Raw genomic sequence first — 22,725 nt, 5'->3', positions numbered from 1 at the left:
TCGGTTTCGTGTGCAGCCTTCAGTGCAGATTAAGATTTGTTATGGTTGCTTTAGGGCCAGACTGCGAACACATGAATATGTAATAGCTGTTGAATGTCTAGCTAGTTTTAATAACAAATATAACGTTACTTAAGAAGTCTATGGGAAAACTTATGGTTTTGTGTAACCTATAGGGTGATTGCACATTTCGCTCGCTGACTCGGTTCATGCATGTCATCGCATCCCAATTGCGTGGATCGATGCCCATGATGTCAATCACTGGATTGTCTAGTCCAGACTCGATTATTTTCAGACCGCCGTCATATAGCTGTAATATTGCTGAGTGCGACGTTAAACAACAAACAAATATATCTCAGTACATAAACACATTTCTTTAATGCAGACATTTGTCAGATTTCAAGGGGAGCGATCGAATCCGGTTCTCCCCGATTATGTTTCTAGGTTTGTCAGCACCATTCCCGTGCTCGTTGGTTTCACCGAAGTGGTAAACGTCTGAGATCTGCATCACTTCGGGCTTTCCTTCCACATTAAGCTGACACGCCGTGATATAACTGGAAAACTGTTAAAAGCGGCGTTAAACCCATCTCACTCACTCACTCATTAACCATGTACACATATTGGATATCTATGATACACCCAGTAATACATGGTACTTCCATGGGGTCACAACTTCCAGCCTGAGTCCAAACACCAAATCTGCAATACTTGGTCACCGCACGTCCCTCAAGTTTGTCATCTTGATACGATCACAATACCTACCTCAGATATGAAATCCCAAATCCCGAATTCCAACCCCTACCGTTTACCGTTTCCATGGTTCCGCCATATAAATGTAGTGCTCGTTCTTCCGACGCGTTCCTTCCTCTTGCTACGATGTTCTGCTGTTGTCCATAATTTTATCATCCTCAATCTGGTCATATACCCCTTTGTGAAAATGTTTGTTTGTTTGTTTGTTTGTTGTTCAACGCCGCAATCAGCAATATTCCAGCTATATGATGGCGGTCTGTGTCATGGTGTTCTCGATATCGGAGTATCCGTTATAGTACCGACGTCTATACAGGATAGTTATACAAGAGGGCGGTGGCGTAGGCTAGTAGTTCAACCGTTCGACGAAGACCGGGTTCGATTCCCCACATGGGTACAATATGTGTGAAGCCCATTTCTGGTGTCCCCCAGCTGTGACATTGCTGGAATATTGCTGAAAGCGGCATGCAACCATAGGAGTTCCATCAGGCGGCCATTAACACATGAAACGCATCCAATGTAGACGCGTGTCACCTGTGATTGACACATTATGCTCAACCTGGCGTTTATCCCTTGTAATTTACGTCGCTGCTACGCCTCTAAATAGGGCAGTTATCAGTAAGTACAAAACCGACACATAGGCCACCGCGTGCGCAACACTATCGAGGAATTTTGTCTCGCAGCAATTCGCCTTGTGATCCCAATCAACTTGTCTCAAGGTAAGCAGGCGGTTATCTCATGGTTATAGTTTCATTTTGAAACCATAGCATAACATCATCCGCCCGGACAACTGAATAGGTATGTAAGCCTAATTGTTTATTTTGTAGATGTGATTCGATGCTGTATGTAATATATAGAAATATAGAATATCTAGTATGTAACTTGGGTGAAATACCCCTTGATGCAGGAATTACTCTCGCTCTGCACCATTGACACTAGTCTTTTCAGAAAAGAGACCATAGTAGACTATATATGATACAAAGCAAGGTATACACAATGTATGGATAATGTATAAGGACCTATTCCAAAACGCCGTTCTCATGGTGCATTGAAGAAGTTGTCGTCCATAAACTGTGTCTACTTTGTCGTCCGTCTACTTCAGTACCTATCAAATAATATGTAGAAGATTTCAGTTGTCTTTTCTTGTAAAATCATCAATTCGCGTGACCTGACAATGTTGAAACTTCACTCGTGGCTTCGCTATTCATGATGTATGTCAGGTCGCTCGGGAAGATAAAACATGTTATTTGATATATAAGATAGCTACGCGATAAATCGCAGAAAAATGAAGAACGAAGCGTGGTTTATTTACGATAAAACAGTGTTCTATCATGACGTTATTTCTGGAGACTCGTAGATGTGATTGCAACTTGATGACGGGGAAGTGTCTTGTAAGTTGTTCCCCATAGATGTAGCCGGGGTATGCAAAAAACGCGGTGGTCGAACGATCGCATCCAAAAGTGGGAGATATGTGGCGATCGGATTTAGGAGAAAAGGTACAGAAAATCGACGTGAGGGTTGTAAAAGTACGCTGGAAATACCAAACCTAACCCACCTGTTCGTAAAATGTATTTGTCCGACATTGCCGAAATCGGATTCTATTCAGGGAGTCATCATTATTAAAATTTGGGTAAATATTTTTAAAGTTTGCACATTTTATCAACATCCTTAGGAGGTTGTACATAATGTTGATATCTCATATAAGAAATATACGTCCCCCATGGTTTAATCTCCCTGCAGTCATTTTGTTTTGGTACGATAAACAACGACCACGAGTCGTTTATTTCTTATAGAGACGACAAAAATCCTACATGTGTTTCTTGCGAAAATCAATTACAGTCGTCATACACGTTTCGTTCCCGTGATACAGTGTGGTTATATTAATAAGCGGAAGATCTAGTTTCATTTAGAGCCGCTTAGGTCGGTAACAAGGTTAAATCACGGATCTCAGCCTGATGTGGGACAACGTCCCACAGTGATGCAGGTCATTGACGTTTACCACTTCGGTGACAGACGAGCACGGGTTTGGTGATGACGTAGCGATTGTGGTATCAACATGGAGCTGGGATTGTGACCGTAATCGATTATTCGAGTGACCGAAGACAGATCACGTCATTATTATTTTAAGATTATGTTAAATATTCGTCACGAAAGTAACGCTACTGTTATACGTTGCACTAGGGGGAGTGACCCACCTACCGAATACATTGTGGCCTGTTCCTTAATCTGGGGATGAGCTTCTGGCCTATATTCACCATGTACATTACAACGACTATACCTAACATTTCATGTGATGTGGAATGTAATATAGCCTTTGGCTTTAGGTTAGGTTGCATATTCTCACACACAGTTTCTGAGACCGAGCCAAGATTGTGGACTTTTATCCTGAATTGTACTTTTCATCCCACTTAACATGTAATGTCATATTTTAGTTACACGAGAATACGGGCGGCACGGGTGGCCCAGTAATCTAAGGCGCCGCGATTCGCTGTGCAGAGTTGCGTCCCTTGGTCACGCCAGAAACCTATGACTATGGGTTCGAATCCCGGTTCGCCCCAATCGTGTTTCTAGGTTTGTCAGCACCATACCCGTGCTCGTGGGTTTCACCGAAGTGGTAAACGTCTGAGACCTGCATCACTTCGGGCTTTCCTCCCACATTAAGCTGACACGCCGTGATATAACTGGAATACTGTTAAAAGCGGCGTTAAACACAACTCACTCATTCACTTACACGAGAATACGGTGAAATATAAAAGAATTAATGCTTTATTAATTAACTCAGTTATTCACTCACGTTGATTTGTTCTTTGTATTATTCACAATAATGTGTTTTAACGATATGTTACGTCGGATAGACAGAGAGATATTTTATTAAAGGGCCACCTCAACATTTTATACACAAAATTATGCACATACATTCTTAAAAATAAGTTTGGCCATTCCATGCAGAATTAGGAGAGACTATTGTGCATACATCAGAACAAAGGGTTTTAGATAAAACCGTAACCAATTACAATTAAATATATATAAAGTAGGAACATACAAATTGGCAGCACGGTTGCTTAAATATATTATGGCAGGTTTTCGTAATTAAAAAGGACAGTTCAGGCTATGACAGTATATAACTAACCTTATCTTTATCGTTAAAGGACATAAAAGGACATAAAACCTTAGACATCCAGTCCGCCAACAAGCGAAATGGCATACACAGCGTCTCTCAGTGGGACCAGTATTTGTACAGGCATGCGTGACGGACCTGATCATCCACAGAGTGTCATCCAGCATTGTTCCTCAGCATTGCGTAGGTTTCTAATGCAGAGGAAATAGTGTTACGATTATTCAGTAACGAGAGTTTAATGTTAAAATATGCTAATTGTTATTCCACTCTTGCCTTGTCCTTCGTATGACCTCGGTTCGAAACCACTTTAGTTTCGAGTGAGTGAGTGAGTTGGGTTTAACGCCGCTTTTAACAGTATTCCAGTTATATCACGGCGTGTCAGCTTAATGTGGGAGGAAAGCCTGAAGTGAAGCAGATCTCAGACGTTTACCACTTCGGTGAAACCCACGAGCACGGGTATGGTGCTGACAAACCTAGAAACATAATCGGGGGGAACCGGGATTCGAACCCACAATCATAGGTTACTGGCGTGTCCAAGGAACGCAACTCTGCACAGCGAATCGCGGCGCCCTAGACGACTGGCTTTAGTTTGAGGTATGGGTCATGTGATTTCAAAGAGCAAGAAAGAGAAACATATATATCTTTCACTGGTGCCCAGTTTCAGACTATTCCCATTTCGCTAATAGTTTTGCTACGATAAACTCCTAAACGACTGAATAAATAATAAATTGGATTTTTAGAATTGAATCCTTTTCATCCATTTCCGAAAGTAGTTTATAGTGAACCTCTTTGTCATCACAGGGAAGGTCAGGAGAAAAGTGAAACCAAAACAAGATGAATACAATAATTTTCATAACACTCCTGGACAACGTCCTCAGGACTATACTCAAGGACATAGGATATATATGCTTGCTGTCCAGCCTCATGAGAAGGTTAATGTGGATGCGGGTTATTCAACGCGGGTTGGGAAATACTACCGATGTAATCAATACAATGCGGGTGAATGTCATCTGTCGCTCAGATGGAGGCAGCGGTGGGTGAAGGCCGCCAGGCTGACATTAGCTGGAATTTGCGATAAAGCGCCTACGCATAACTACGATGGAAGTGTCATATGACGCATGTTTGCAGTGGTGTATTATCCGTGAATGGACAATCAATTCAATTGTTATAAGATGTCATGCTTGAGATGACGTCACGGCTCCTTGCCTGCGATGACGTAAAGTAAGTTTAACGTATATTACCGATAGATAAACAACGACCACGAGTCGTTTATTTGTGATATCAACATTTTGTACAGCATTTTTAACTATGTTAATAGCACTGTACAAACTTCAAAAATATTTACCCGTATTTAAGAAATAGTGATTCCCTGAATACAATCATGCCTCGGCAGTGTCGGACAAGTCCATTTTATGAACAGGGGTGTTAAGTTTGGTATTTCCCAGATAGTCTTACAATATTCACGTCCATTCTGTTAACCTTTTCTCCCGATACAGAATGTCATATCTCTCCGAACTTTGAAAGCGATCGTTCGCCCATTGTGTTTTCCAGCTACATATATTTAGAACATCTCACTAGACACTCATGCATGTCATAGATCCCAATTGCGGGAATCGATGCTCATGATATCAATCACTGGATTGTCTGGTCCAGACTCGATTATTTACGATTGATTTAAGCATGTATGTATATACGTGTGTGTGTGTGTGTGTGTGTGTGTGTGTGTGTGTGTGTGTGTGTGTGTGTGTGTGTGTGTGTGTGTGTGTGTGTGTGTGTGTGTGTGTGTGTGTGTGTGTGTGTGTGCTACCCCACCCAACTTTTGTTTGGGATGTTGTTATCTTTCCATGATACACAAAACTGAAACAATATGTTAACCCAGAAATTTGTACGTGAAGGAACCTGCTGTGAAACCAACTAACAAACAACAAATGGTAAACAACCAACAAGTTGTACACAATCAACAAATGTATTACAAAAATAAGTTTACAAATCAATACATATTACTGCAAAACAATTACAATGGCATTACACAATAGAGTGGTAGTACAATATTCAATGACGGAATAATAATGTTATTGCAGTTTTCGGTATCAAATGCAAAAATACAGTGGTTATAGTAAAAGTCAGTGATAATAATATATACTGAACCGCAAAAGAAACGTCATCCCAAGTAACATTGCATGAAAAGTTGTCATTTAAATATCTGGGTAATTTTTGTCAAAGGTTCTAAAATTCAACATAACCTTGTCCGGAAAAATGAAATTTGATTTTAAAAAACCCAAAGCAGATGACAATAAAACGCATCAAGGCAACGGCCATGGTAACATGATGCACGTGTGTTCCGTACAAATTGAAATGCACATGTGTTCCCCCATTTCTTGCCCTATAAAATTCTACCAAGATCGGATAACATTCATTCGTTATTGAATTGCTACCATATGTTACCACATGCCAAGATTGACACGAAATCAGCGACACCAAGCCCTTGGACGATTGCAAGCTGAACAAACGGCCCGACAAGTAGCCAATGCATTCCAAGACCACGTAAGGACCATATACAGGCTCCAGCAACGGTACCAGACCACCAACACTTCAGATGACCGACCACGTAGTGGAAGACCAAGGGTCACCACCCGACGTCAGGATCGTCAGATTGTGCGACAGCATCTTCAAGATCGCTTTGTTACTGCTGCGGAAACTGCTCGACAGATCATGGGGACACACCAGCGACACATTAGTGCGGACACAGTGCATTGACGAGCAGACACCTCTACTGTCACAGGCCAAACCGAGGACCCATCCTGACACCACGTCATCGCCGGGACCGTCTTCAGTGGGCAACACAGCACCAGCATTGGCGCCACTAGCAGTGGAGAAGAGTCCTCTTCTCAGACGAGAGTCGTTACTGTATCTCAACAGCAGTTCACAGGTGTCACAGCAGCTCGGTACATTGATCAAGTCTTGAGACCACACGCCATACCTCATTTGGCACATCGCCCAAACCACGAGTTTCAGCATAACGCCCGTGCCCACACTGCGAGAGCAACAAGAGACTTCCTCCAGCAGAATGGCATCAGAACCATGCAGTGGCCTGCCCTCAGTCCCGATTTAAATCCCATTGAGCACCTGTGGGACGAGATTCAAAGACGGCTGAATGACGTCCGACCAAGGCCGACAACTGCAGCTGAACTGCGTCAGGCGTTCCTCAGAGTGTGGGCTCAAGTGCCTATGGCCTTCATCAACCGCCTCATCCATTCCATGTATCGACGTTGCACGGCAGTCATCAATGCACATGGCGGACAACGAGATACTGACTTGTGATGCGATTTTCTCAGAGACTAGTGATGTGTTTCACTTTAAGAACATTTAACACTTTAATTTCAACCTTGACGATCAGTTTTGCCAAGTTTCATCTTTTTGATATGTCTCAAAGTATGTTTACAGTGTTTGGACAAATAAGGTTTCTCATATATCTGTCCATGATGACGTTTCTTTTGCGATTCAGTATACATTCACCCAGCAGCGACAGTGATCAAGCTTCCGAGATGGGTTAGGCAGGGAATCAGTGATGATGAGCGATCCTCACATGAAAGCTGGTTCCAATGTCATGCGTGACAAAGATACGTAAAGACGCTCTTGTCCCGCAAAATATACAACCTAACAAGCTTCTGGAAATTTCTATGCAGTGTCATCACCAGTCTTACGGTACTAGAACATTAAAGAAGTTTTCATAACATACTATCACCGTCCGCTGCATACCGGACCTGAAGTTTACATACCACACCTAAATATAGTAACTTCCATACGACTAATCACTGCCCAAAACACAATGCAAAAAGCGTTTTCCGAATCCCAACAGAAACAATACAACACAGCCACAATCACTGTTAAACAATAAAACAATGCCATATAACAATTATCCCAGCAAATATTGAGTAGTATAAATTTAGTCAAAGTATCTTTGAGTAGTAGGGTAGTAGTAGTTTGTTTTTTGTTTAACGCCGCACCCAGCAATATTCCAGCTATATGACGGCGGTCTGTATATAATCGAGTCTGGACCAGACAATCTAGTAGTAGTAGTAGTATCTTGCCTGTAACGTGTAACACGAGTGTGCAACCATTTCTATTTGAATTATCAATAAAATAGCCTACCATCACAGGCCATTTCACCCCAGTGCGCTGACATAGGCCAATACATTTCGTATATCAGCGATCATCCTTTATGCATGTACTGTCGCCCTGTTGTTCAACAATTCCTATGGTTGAATCCTAATAATTGTAACCCAGTCTTTGCTAAAAATGATAAAGAAAATATAAAATGTTTTCATCATCTTTATAACATGTCTAATGTTCCTTTAGCATCGTAGCTCCTCAATGAAGTGTTAAAACTTGTGAATGGCTGCAGTCATCCCCGTGAACATCCGGGTCAGCAAACAATGCTTGTCGCAAAAGGCGACTAACGGGATCGGGTGGTCAGCCTCGCTGACTTGGTTGATGCATGTCATCGTATCCCAATTGCGTAGGTCGATGCTCATGATATTAATCACTAGATTGTCTGATCTAGCCTCGATTATTTACAGACCGCCGTCATATAGCTGGAATATTGCTGAGTCCGCGTTAAACAACAAACAAACAAAGCATTATCCCCGTGAACACCCTGGGGGTGTGTTGGACGTGTACAGTACAGGAGTAGAATAGAGTGTCTGTTTGGAGATTGTACCCGGAGATTTCCCTCCCTCGTGCTTGTGTCGCCCTTGACATTGCCTTATGACCCGTGCAACAGGTCGATGCATGACTATATCGTGCACACGTGTTCCGACGAAGTCTTTCGATACTGGAGAAGACTGTGTTAAATGCTGTATTATCACTAGTATTTTCGCTTCATCATACAGACTTTTCTAGAAATTGACAATACTGCCCATATCATGATATACATAATGAACTCGACCTGACAAGGAATGTATCCCTATAGTTTTGGTCGTGAAAGACTGGATGACCTGACGACTGGCGACTGCAGGGATATTCGACACCTCGGAGAGTGTGGGTATGCCTATTTTACTTACTAAAGATCATCACCAGTTACGAGTGTCGTTCCAAGCTGACTCACTAGGTTGTTATCTATTAGGTACGATTTTTTTTAGCAGTGATTTTGTATAATATTTTTTTTATTTTAATACTAACAGTTGAAATATTAATGGGAAGGGGGTGGGGGAGTAGAGCAAAAAATGTTTGTGTGATGCAGTTACATAAATACATCTTGAAATCGGCACCATAAGGGACCAGCTTGAGCGTCAGTTGTAGAATGACTTCGGGAGAGGTGTTTCTGATCCGTGAATTGTCTGCGATATCATCTCGTACGTTACGCTCGCTCAGCGCGTTAACAGGTAATTCACGAGTCAGCAACACGCCTTCTTGATCATTCTCGAAAATACACGGACGGGCCATTGGGGGGTGGGGGGTACGTTACCTGGCACTAATTACATCTGTTCAGTTCATGGACATTGGTACATCCTGTATGTACTGTTCATGGACATTGGTACATCCTGTATGTACTGTTCATGGACACTGGTACATCCTGTATGTACTGTTCATGGACATTGGTACATCCTGTATGTATTGTTCATGGACATTGGTACATCCTGTATGTACTGTTCATGGACATTGGTACAATAAGTATGTACTGTTCATGGACAATGGTACATCCTGTATGTACTGTTCATGGACAATGGTACATCCTGTATGTACTGTTCATGGACATTGGTACATCCTGTATGTACTGTTCATGGACATTGGTACATCCTGTATGTACTGTTCATGGACATTGGTACATCCTGTATGTACTGTTCATGGACATCTGTACATCCTGTATGTACTGTTCATGGACATTCGTACAATATGTAAGTACTGTTCATGGGCATTGGTACATCCTGTATGTACTGTTCATGGACATTGGTACAATATGTATGTACTGTTCATGGACAATGGTACATCCTGTATGTACTGTTCATGGACAATGGTACATCCTGTATGTATTGTTCATGGACATTGGTACATCCTGTATGTACTGTTCATGGACATTGGTACATCCATTATATACTGTTCATGGACATTGGTACATCCTGTATGTACTGTTCATGGACATTGGTACAATAAGTATGTACTGTTCATGGACATTGGTACATCCTGTATGTACTGTTCATGGACATTGGTACATCATGTATGTATTGTTCATGGACATTGGTACATCCTGTATGTACTGTTCATGGACATTGATACAATAAGTATGTACTGTTCATGGACATTGGTACATCCTGTATGTACTGTTTATGGACATTGGTACAATAAATATGTACTGTTCGTGGACATTGGTACAATAAATATGTACTGTTCATGGACATTGGTACATCCAGTATGTATTGTTCATGGACATTGGTACAATATGTATGTACTGTTCATGGACAATGGTACATCCTGTATGTACTGTTCATGGACAATGGTACATCCTGTATGTACTGTTCATGGACATTGGTACATCCTGTATGTACTGTTCATGGACATTGGTACATCCTGTATGTACTGTTCATGGACATTGGTACATCCTGTATGTACTGTTCATGGACATTGGTACATCCTGTATGTACTGTTCATGGACATTGGTACATCCTGTATGTACTGTTCATGGACATTGGTACATCCTGTATGTATTGTTCATGACATTTGTACAATATGTATGTACTGATCATGGACATTGATACAATATGTATCTACTGTTCATGGACATTGGTACATCCTGTATGTACTGTTCATGGACATTGGTACATCATGTATGTATTGTTCATGGACATTGGTACATCCAGTATGTATTGTTCATGGACATTGGTACATCCAGTATGTATTGTTCATGGACATTGGTACAATAAGCATGTACTGTTCATGGACATTGGTACATCCTTTATGTACTGTTCATGGACATTGGTACATCCTGTATGTACTGTTCATGGACATTGGTACAATATGTATCTACTGTTCATGGGCATTGGTACATCCTGTATGTACTGTTCATGGACATTGGTACATCCTTTATGTACTGTTTATGGACATTGGTACAATATGTATCTACTGTTCATGGACACTGGTACATCCTGTATGTACTGTTCAAGGACATTGGTACATCCTGTGTGTACTGTTCAAGGACATTGGTACAATAAGTATGTACTGTTCATGGACATTAGTACATCCTGTATATACTGTTCATGGACATCTGTACATCCTGTATGTACTGTTCATGGACATTGGTACAATATGTAAGTACTGTTCATGGACATTGGTACATCCTGTATGTACTGTTCATGGACATTGGTACATCCTGTATGTACTGTTCATGGACAATGGTACATCCTGTATGTACTGTTCATGGACAATGGTACATCCTGTATGTACTGTTCATGGACATTGGTACATCCTGTATGTACTGTTCATGGACATTGGTACATCCATTATATACTGTTCATGGACATTGGTACATCCTGTATGTACTGTTCATGGACATTGGTACATCCTGTATGTACTGTTCATGGACATTGGTACATCCTGTATGTACTGTTCATGGACATTGGTACATCCTGTATGTATTGTTCATGACATTGGTACAATATGTATGTACTGATCATGGACATTGATACAATATGTATCTACTGTTCATGGACATTGGTACATCCTGTATGTACTGTTCATGGACATTGGTACATCATGTATGTATTGTTCATGGACATTGGTACATCCAGTATGTATTGTTCATGGACATTGGTACAATAAGTATGTACTGTTCATGGACATTGGTACATCCTTTATGTACTGTTCATGGACATTGGTACATCCTGTATGTACTGTTCATGGACATTGGTACAATATGTATCTACTGTTCATGGGCATTGGTACATCCTGTATGTACTGTTCATGGACATTGGTACATCCTGTATGTACTGTTCATGGACATTGGTACAATATGTATCTACTGTTCATGGACACTGGTACATCCTGTATGTACTGTTCAAGGACATTGGTACATCCTGTGTGTACTGTTCAAGGGCATTGGTACAATAAGTATGTACTGTTCATGGACATTAGTACATCCTGTATATACTGTTCATGGACATTGGTACAATATGTATGTACTGTTCATGGACATTGGTACATCCTGTATGTACTGTTCATGGACATTGGTACAATAAGTATGTACTGTTCATGGACATTGGTACATCCTGTATGTACTGTTCATGGACATTGGTACATCCTGTATGTACTGTTCATGGACATTGGTACAATAAGTATGTACTGTTCATGGACATTGGTACATCCTGTATGTACTGTTCATGGACATTGGTACATCCTGTATGTACTGACCATGGACATTGGTACATCCTGTATGTATTGTTCATGGACATTGGTACATCCTGTATGTATTGTTCATGGACATTGGTACAATATGTATGTACTGTTCATGGACATTGGTACAATATGTATGTACTGATCATGGACATTGGTACGTCCTGTATGTACTGTTCATGGACATTGGTACATCCTGTATGTACTGTTCATGGACATTGGTACAACCTGTATGTTCTGTTCATCGACACTGGTAATATCTGTATGTACTGTTCATGAAAATATCTCACATGAATACAACGTCATTGTAACCAAAATATAATGGAAAAAGGGGTCGCTAGATCTATTTCCAGAAAACACCTCTAATTGGCAATTGACAAGGACATTATCTTGTCTATCACGATGGTTTGGGGAATGCGTATATCTATATATATCTATATATATCTATGGACATAGCGTTCATGGATAATGTAGATGATAGTTCACACATGGGCAAACATTCATCAGTCAAACAGATGCACTGTGCCAGACCAGTCACTGTTATCACCACCCCAGGGAACCTTAAACATACATTACTCGTCACATGTCAGTGTGGAATTCGAAATAAATAATTCGCCAACTGGCCTAACTTAAAAGTAACATACTTTCCCCGATATAAAGTTAGTTTCTGTGATGAGTTAAGGCTGCTGGAGCTGAGGTGAGGATGGTGTGCGTGCGTGCGTACGTACGTATGTGCGTGATTTATATATACTCTGCAACAACAACAAAGAAATGCAAAAAGTGATTTTAAATGAATATTTTATACATCATATGAATAATCAACAGATGGTAATCGATTGTTCAAAATTGGCCCATGTTCCATATGGCACCCATATATAGACAAGAGTAGTTGTCTTGTTGGAAAAGGGGCGGTCGGGTAGCCTAGTGGTAAAAGCGTTCGCTCGTCACGCCGAAGATCCGGATTCGATTCCCGACATGGGTACAATGTGTGAAGCCCCTTTCTGTTGTCCCCCGCCGTGATATTGCTGGAATATTGCTAAAAGCGATATCAAACTCACTAACTTGTTGGAAAATGACGTTTGCTTGTTGCATATTGAGAAGGACGTGTGGTCGAAGAATCTCATCTGTGTGACGATGTGCCGTTAAATTCCCGAAAACTTGCACCAAGTCTGTTCTACCAGTGCAGGAGATGTCTGCCCACATCATCACACTACCATCACTAAAACTTCTTGTATGCAGTTTTGTTCATAACGTTCCCCTCGACGTCTGTAAACACAACGTCTACCATCCTTATGACAAAAAACGCGACTCATCACTAAACCAAACTGGTGCTCCGATAGAGATACGTCGATGTTTCTATATCCCCCAGTGCGTGGAGCTCCGATAGAGATACTTCAATGTTTCTATATCCCCCAGTGCGTGGAGCTCCGATAGAGATACGTCGATGTTTCTATATCCCCCAGTGCGTGGAGCTCCGATAGAGATACTTCAATGTTTCTATATCCCCCAATGCGTGGAGCTCCGATAGAGATACTTCAATGTTTCTATATCCCCCAGTGCGTGGAGATCCGATAGAGATAGTTCAATGTTTCTATATCCCCCAGTGCGTGGAGCTCCGATAGAGATACTTCAATGTTTCTATATCCCCCAGTGCGTGGAGATCCGATAGAGATAGTTCAATGTTTCTATATCCCCCAGTGCGTGGAGCTCCGATAGAGATACTTCAATGTTTCTATATCCCCCAGTGCATGGAGCTCCGATAGAGATACTTCAATGTTTCTATATCCCCCAGTGCGTGGAGATCCGATAGAGATACTTCAATGTTTCTATATCCCCCAGTGCGTGGAGCTCCGATAGAGATACTTCAATGTTTCTATATCCCCCAGTGCGTGGAGCTCCGATAGAGATACTTCAATGTTTCTATATCCCCCAGTGCGTGGAGCTCCGATAGAGATACTTCAATGTTTCTATATCCCCCAGTGCGTGGAGATCCGATAGAGATAGTTCAATGTTTCTATATCCCCCAGTGCGTGGAGCTCCGATAGAGATAGTTCAATGTTTCTATAACCCAGTGCGTGGAGATCCGATAGAGATACTTCAATGTTTCTATATCCCCCAGTGCGTGGAGCTCCGATAGAGATACTTCAATGTTTCTATATCCCCCAGTGCGTGGAGCTCCGATAGAGATACTTCCAATGTCCGAGTTAGTGTAAATACTTGAACGTTTGGCGAATGTCAGACACGAAACAATGAACACAGACGTTGCATGCTCATAATATCGATATCATATATTCCACAGACTTCAGTCTTCAGTTTAGTATTTCTTCCTTATTTTTTATTCTAAAATGGGATTTGTATTCAGGAAGCAGTATTTGTTAATATTGCTATTACTAATAGTGTCTCTAGTGACCTAGTGTAGTGTCTGTACGTCAAGGTGTATCTCAAGGGTGTATGGGGGACGGTGGTGTAGCCTAAAGCGTTAGCTCGTCGCCCCGAAGACCCGGGTTCGATTCCCCACAAGGGTACAATGTGAGAAACCCATTGAGGATGTATGTTATATGCAAAATATAAAATAATACCACCAGTTACAACAGATTCTGTTGACTATTAATCCTTTGTTACAATAGTTGGCTTTGAGAACGTATTTCCAAAATTGTTTATTTAACTTAGTAAATGTCTGTAGCATAATGAAGAAAAGACATATTTATGCTATTACTTTCCCTCAACCAGAGACTACCAGGCCACCGTGCACCCTATACGAATAGTTAGCTGTAGTGTTGTAATACGTTAACACACATAAACCCCATCACATATATATATAAAGTATATAAAACTATGTTAAGTCTGGTGGCCGAGAAGGGGGCACGGGTGGCCCAGTCGTCTAAGGCGCCGCGATTCGCTGTGCAGAGTTGCGTCCCTTGGGCACGCCAGAAACCTATGATTATTGGTTCGAATCCCGGTTCGCCCTAATTATGTTTCTAGGTTTGTCAGCACCATACCCGTGCTCGTGGGTTTCACCGAAGTGGTAAACGTCTGAGACCTGCATCACTTCGGGCTTTCCTCCCACATTAAGCTGACACGCCGTGATATAACTGGAATACTGTTAAAAGCGGCGTTAAACCCAACACACTCACTCACTCACTCACTCTGGTGGCCGAGAGGGGACATCGCTTTATCGACTTCAATTACGGCAGCGATAAAGCGATAACACAAGACGAGAAAGCGATAACACAAGACGAGAAAGCGATAGTGTACATGACCATAACTTTCTCGTCTTGTCCTATTGCTTTCTCGTCTCGTGATATCACTTTCTCGTCTCGTGATATCACTTTCTATCACGCTTCATCGCTTTCTCGCAGTGGTAATAGAAGTCGATAAAGCGATGTCCCCTCTCGGCCATCACTGTGCATCTTCCCGAGGCAAGTGAGTTAACTGACTATAAAAGTCCAGTTTCCAATGGACTTTTATAGTCAGTTAACTCCCTAGTCTCGGGAAGATGTCACTGTGTGACGCGAAGAGTTTGTTTCAGTTTGTTTGTTGTTTAACGCCGCACTCAGCAATATTCCAGCTATACGACGACGGTCTGTAAATAGTCGAGTCTGGACCAGACGATCCAGTGATTGACATCATGAGCATCGATCCACTCAATTGGAATACGACATGCACCAACCAAGTAAGCGAGCCTGACCACCCGATCCCGTTAGTCGCCTCTTACGACAAACAAAGTCGCCTTTTACTACAAGCATGGGTTGCTGAAGACTTATTCTACCCCGGATCTTCACGGGTCGTGACGCAAAGAGGATGGGTGCGCGTATCATAGGCTAGACGAACCCCACACTTATGCGGCTTTGATTTACCATAAAAAACACAGTGACTGCTGATTTATTACCAGTTTTGATGACGTCCCCTGGCTCCGCCAATACCAAACATCACATGACTGAGAAATAATGCCTACGAGTTGCTACACTACTGGGCTCCTACACTGTACCCTGTATTAAATTTTTGAAACGTTCCTCCTCAGTGATCGAGTTAATGTTTAACGCTCCGCTGCAGTGGGGACACTGCTATCTCTATGTCGGACTCCGTGGGGATCATAGGGCCCGCGGGTACCATGAGTGCAGCTACCGGCTAATGTCCCATCAGATACTTCTCATAATAGTCTATCGCCGAAAGAAACGACTGGGGCTATTTTCTGGAAATATATCTAGCGACCCCAAATTGTTAATTTGTTTACAGTGACGTTGTATTCATGCGTGATGTAATATCGGAAATCAAAGTAGTTGTAAACGAGTGTGTAATATTATGATAGGCCAACAGATGTCCGTTTTATAATGTGATTAGTTGCAGGTAAGCACAATCGCGTGCTATTACGTCACATGCGACAGTCTTGAATAAACGGGTAAACCGAGTACTCAGTTTAGTTTGAAATTCAGTAATGGTTTAAATTGAAGAACTATGTGATTTGGCACAGGCTGCATTTTGTGTTAAAGTGTAAAATCAGTCAGTGTGTAAAATGACTGATTTATTTTTCTAGGCAGTTTACAAAACGCCAAATTATTTCAGTCATTTTACAATTATTTTAAATTTATTATATTATGATTAAAATGTATATATTATTTTTGGCTTCTAATCCTAGCATGGTTTATTGTGATGTTTTTAGCCCTTTTGGACTTATTTACAACTTATAGTCAATATGAAGGGACAATAACATGTAAATTGCCAAAGTGAAAATTTCAGTCATTTTACATATTGACTGTCAGATATATAGAGCGATACGGTTGAGGGCGTCAAAATATATCACAACTATATGGGATGCATAAAAAAATGACTCAGTTTCTTTTTTTCTTCAAATAAAAACCTTATACAATATACTGAGGAGGTAGGGGGTATGGCATAAAAAGATGTAACACATGTTTTAGAGGGCATGAAAAACTGGTACACAAATGCGGTGCAGCAGCATTTACGTGTCAAGTGGCGTTAAATCCATTCGTATTTCTTTGATCGATTGCTCTAGTTTTGTGTCGTCTCTACCTTGTGACGTGCGACAGTGATGTTTGTAGGGTTATTAAAACGAGTTGGGGAATCAGCTCGCTCAGCAGAGGTACCACTGTATACGACCAACTCACACAACACAAGGTCCGAGTGAATAACCAGTCAGTTTATCAGACAGCCACAGAATTAATCGTTCGCAACATAATCAGTCAACATTGGAATGTGTATAATCATTTATTAGATATGTTTACAGTCAGTTACAGAAGAACTTAAATGCGAAGAACTTCGGATGAGCATGATATAGAATGATTGCACAAGATACATACACAAGTCACGATACATATTCCAAGGTACACAACGTGATACAACAGTTTACATAGGATTGAACATAGCACACCCGACGCACTCTAACACATCACACGAGCGGGCATTCACACACATTCTAGTTCTAATTCCAGAAGGTAAACAACGCAATAAAATTAACAGAATTGACATAACCCATTTACAGCACACAAGTATGACATTTTCAATTCCCAAATAGACTTGCAGGTATTGCCAAGGCCGATGGCATATGATTAAACTTCAACATCGTACAAGATAGTAACGTTCTTATCTGAGTGAATAAAGTCAGTTTATCAGACAGCCTGTCGTCCGTATTTATACTTATTCTAGGTACTACAGATGATCTCATTTACTGATTAAACTGACGGCAAAGTTCTTATTGTGACGTTATGTAGACAGTGAGTATGGTTTTACGCCGCTTTTAGCAATATTCCAGAAATATCACGGCGGGGGACATCAGAAATGGGCTTCACACATTGTACCCATGTCGGGAATCGAACCCGGATCTTCAGCGTGACGAGCGAACACTTTAACCACCCGACCGGCCCTCTATGTAGACAGAATTATATAGTTTAGTTTGACCAAGGCATTGATGATTAAGGTGTTTGGGTAGTGTTTAGTAAGAATAATAGTTTCCAGTTGCTAGTATGCCACGAATATACACGTGGTACGGGTGATTTGATAACGGTGGATGCTAAACAGCTGTAGATACAGATAAAGATATTTTCGTCTCGCATTTGTTTGCCTAACTCTATCTGACCAACACCATGAGAGATGCTGGCACTGTCCGATGTGCGCTATCAGTTTGACCCTTGGAAGGTTAAAGATAATGAAACGTGGTCCGTCGTAACATTCCCTTATTTCACAATTTCCAATTCTTCAATCGTGGCATGTTACGTGATAAAATATTTGTAAAACTTTCCCCCATGTTAATAAGGTGAACCCGATGCCCCACCCACTGTCATGACTGTCGCGGGGGAACCCTAATCCAGTCTTACTTTGGATATAGAAATATAATCTGCTATAAGTGTCTACAGTGGTTCTGTATTCACGCTGATACGAAATTATCCATTTGGCTTTGTATGCGTGTATCTCGTGACGCTACAGTGTTCAGTGTACTGCGTATTGTCATCAAAGTGTTATCATATTTACACTGCAAGCATATTCCAGCGGTATCCATGTGTACAGTGACATTGTATCCATGTGTACGGTGACATTGTATCCATGTGTATAGTGACATTTTATCCATGTGTACAGTGACATTGTACCCATGTGTACAGTGACATTGTATCCATGTGTATAGTGACATTGTATCCATGTGTATAGTGACATTGTATCCATGTGTACAGTGACATTGTATCCATGTGTACAGTGACATTGTATCATGTGTATAGTGACATTGTATCCATGTGTACAGTGACATTGTATCCATGTGTATAGTGACATTGTATCCATGTGTACAGTGACATTGTATCCATGTGTACAGTGACATTGTATTCTTGTGTATAGTGACATTGTATCCATCTGTATAGTGACATTGTATCCATATGTATATTGACATTGTATCCATGTGTACAGTGACATTGCATCCATGTGTATATTGACACTGTATCCATGTGTACAGTGACATTGTATCCATGTGTACAGTGACATTGTATCCATGTGTACAGTGACATTGTATCCATGTGTATAGTGACATTGTATCCATGTGAGGTGACAGTGTATCCATGTGTATAGTGACATTGTATCCATGTGTACCGTGACATTGTATCCATGTGTACAGTGACATTGTATCCATGTGTATAATGACATTGTATCCATGTGTACCGTGACATTGTATCCATGTGTATAGTGACATTGGATCCATGTGTACCGTGACATTGTATCCATGTTTACAGTGACATTGTATCATGTGTATAATGACATTGTATCCATGTGTACAGTGACATTGTATCCATGTGTACAGTGACATTGTTTCCATGTGTATAGTGACATTGTATCCATGTGTACAGTGACATTGTATCCATGTGTATAGTGACATTGTATCCATGTGTACAGTGACATTGTATCCATGTGTACAGTGGCATTGTATCCATGTGTACAGTGACGTTGTATCCACGTGTACAGTGACATTGTATCCATGTGTACAGTGACATTGTATCTATGTGTATAGTGAAATTGTATCATGTGTATAGTGAAATTGTACCCATGTACATAGTGATATTGTATCATGTTTATAATAACATTGTATCATATGTATAATGACATTGTATCCATATGTATCGTGACATTGTATCCATGTGTATAGTGATATTGTATCCATTATATAATGACATTGTATCATGTGTATAGTGACATTGCATCCATGTGTATAGTCACATTGTATACTTGTGTATAGGGACATTGTATCCATATGTATAGTGACATTGTATCCATGTGTATAGTGACATCGTAATGCCACGTTGTGTTTATGTTTGTGGTAAAATATTTCCGCACGCATTGTGTCAGGCTCATCGTATTTAGAGTAAACAAATGTTTTCGTCAGCTCCCATTAAACCCCCCATCCCCACCCCCACCCCCCAGCCCAGCCCCCCGACTACCACGTACCAACAGAGCAACAGAACTCGTTTTCATTAAAATGATCTTCGCTAGCGCTTCCTTCCTCTCGCGAGTGGGAAATAATTAATTGAAACTGAACAGACAGCGCTTGTATACACCCCTTGCCTTGTGTGGGTTTTGAGAAAGGACGTATTTTGGTCTGTGTGTAGTGACTGCAATAGCGTGGTGTAGCGAATGAAGCCATGCAGCAGATCTGTATATCCCCATCCTCGCCATATGGAATGTGTAATTAATCAGCAAATAACAGTGTGGCTCCAGGATCAAGGGGTTGGGGCCCGGGATACACTTGTGTTTTCATTCAGCAGGGAGGGGGTCACATTATGAACCCTAGAGATGGGTGTGTAGTGAGGGTGGAGGCAGGGGGCAGGGGCATCTCTTCAATACATCTCTCTCTCTCTCTCTCTCTCTCTCTCTCTCACAGTCTCTCTCCCCCCACCCCATCCCACCCCCACAGTTGAAACACTGCGATCCACACTGCAGGGATAAATGTGCTGGATCAAATACCAACGTTGCCAGAAACAAGTACCGCCAGAGTTTTAAAATACTCACCCCACAAAAACAAATATTTAATAATGTTCGCGAAACTGGAAATTTTACACAAAAGATACATTTCAAAATGAAACACGAGAACGCTCGGGATACGGCCAGGGAGCGGAACAAAGAACATGGTTCTCTAATTGCCTCTTGACACCGAGTGACGTCATAGTCTCGCCGCGACCTCCCTGACCCTAGAGCAACTCCGACCGAATTACTCGCAGCACAAAATAGTCCACAGTAATCCTAGCGAGCGCTGCATCATCCCCGCGTCAGTGTGGAAATTCTGGCAGCGTGTTGGCAGTGGTACACAGGCAGGGACGGAGATTCACCAGCCACAACGTGTATTCGAGGTACAGTGTTTTCCTCCTGTAGCTCGTCTGTGATATTGCCCCGTTTGTTTTCATCTTCTAGCTGAAACTATTTATACATGTTGTAACATTACTTTCTATTAATGTTTTTCCTCTGCTGTCAAATCTTCCTCTGTATCAGGTAACACGTGACAAGAACGCACGTTATTCGTGCACAAGAGGAGTGGGCATAGATTTCATGTGGAGAGAGTTTCGTTATCAAACAAATTTCTCAACTCTCCATTTGGGCAGAGGAATATCCATTTCCAGGATGAAGCTATCAGGGTTTAAGGGCCGTGTTCCCCCAGAGTCACTCCGAGGCATAATTAGAAAGCCCCCCCAGCGATGTTAGAGGCTTGAAACGCCAGAATAATAGGCCATTGTTTTAGTGGAGGACGTCGCCTGAGGATCTGTATAAATTACTCATTATAGAAAGACACCTGTCTCCCTTTCTACCGCTTTACGATTCTAGGGGGAGCGAGAATTTTCTATTTCGGATTATATCCTCAAGCTGGAAATTTTACTCGCACCAGTGTGAAAATTATCTGCTCATTTTTCCTCGTCGGAATCAATTTCGCATGCGTAAGCCACATTCATTGTTAAACAGAAATATTTCCTCGCTAGGAGCCTTTCAGTGATATTTAACCTTCCTGTAGCTTGAACAGACGTAGAGAAAGGTTAGTGAATGTGGTGGTGAGATTATATTTCCTGTTGTCGATACAGTGCTGCCATATGCATTATTTACAAAGAATATTTCGTTCGAAACGATGTATTTTAATCAGTAATACCGAGGTTTTCAATATTTCGTGTTATTGATACAGAAACATGATAAACGTGTGATTTATTGAAACTAGTCACATCAGTAGGAAACGAGGTGCTAATCACGGTGCCAATCACGGTGCTGGTAGCACGTTGACTTACACCACGAATAGCTGCAAAAATTAATGTATTTTGTGTCGTGAGCGGTGTATATATATATATATATATATATATATATATATATATATATATATATATATATATATATATATATAAACCGCTCACGACACGGTGAGCGGGGGAAGAATATCAGATGTATATATATATATATATATATATATATATATATATATATATATATATACTGAAGGCTTAAAGAAAGTATACCGAGTTGTTGTTTTTTATGTATTTGAAAATTTGTTAACTTGTTAAATTTTGTTATGTCTATATAACCATCACTCATTCCTGGAAGAATTTGTTAAAAGTTATGTGGCTGGGTAATTTTGTGTAAAAATAAATTGGTTCAATGAAGACTGGGGTAAAAAATGAATTTGCAACCACATGACCCCTGCCATGTATTAAATGTTAATTTGTGCCGAAAATGCAAATTTATTGATTTTCAAAAATAACATGTCTCGGATAGCCCCCAGCAGTTGTGTACTATGCGAAGCGTCCTGGTCGGGATGTTGCGGGAATATGGCTTAAAGCGGCGTAAAACTATACTTACTCTCCATCCTTAATCCCTGGTTAACCAACCCAGAGTGACCAGTTTGTCCAGTCAGCAGATGACCACGGCACGTATAGTTATAATTCTATCATTGCAGGGGGCACGGGTGACCCATTCGTCTAAGGCGCCGCGATTCGCTGTGCAGAGTTGCGTCC

At 41.2% G+C, this 22,725-nt stretch overlaps 1 protein-coding gene across 7 annotated transcripts in view; it reads left to right on the top strand.

The window, feature by feature from the left end:
• The window catches only part of LOC124136903, a 32,275-nt gene that overhangs the window by 5,679 nt on the left and 3,871 nt on the right, over window positions 1-22,725 (top strand). The window contains exon 1 of one of the 7 annotated variants that reach the window (XM_048402348.1): window positions 1,376-1,463. The exons of 1 other annotated variant lie outside the window; for it this stretch is intronic. The gene's annotated coding sequence lies outside the window, so the exon portion shown is untranslated. Of the gene's footprint in view, window positions 1-1,375; window positions 1,464-1,506; window positions 1,543-4,730; window positions 5,084-8,694; window positions 8,907-20,758; window positions 21,088-22,725 lie in introns of those variants that run through there. 5 more of the 7 variants (XM_048402369.1, XM_048402361.1, XM_048402350.1 and 2 more) reach the window with 5 other exon arrangements.

Source organism: Haliotis rufescens, unplaced genomic scaffold, assembly GCF_023055435.1.
Source record: "Haliotis rufescens isolate VD_foot unplaced genomic scaffold, xgHalRufe1.0.p SCAF_1, whole genome shotgun sequence".
In the NCBI taxonomy this organism is placed as follows: Eukaryota; Metazoa; Mollusca; class Gastropoda; order Lepetellida; family Haliotidae; genus Haliotis; species Haliotis rufescens.
Note: the sequence above shows the minus strand (reverse complement) of the source record. Positions and strands in the feature narration are given on the sequence as shown.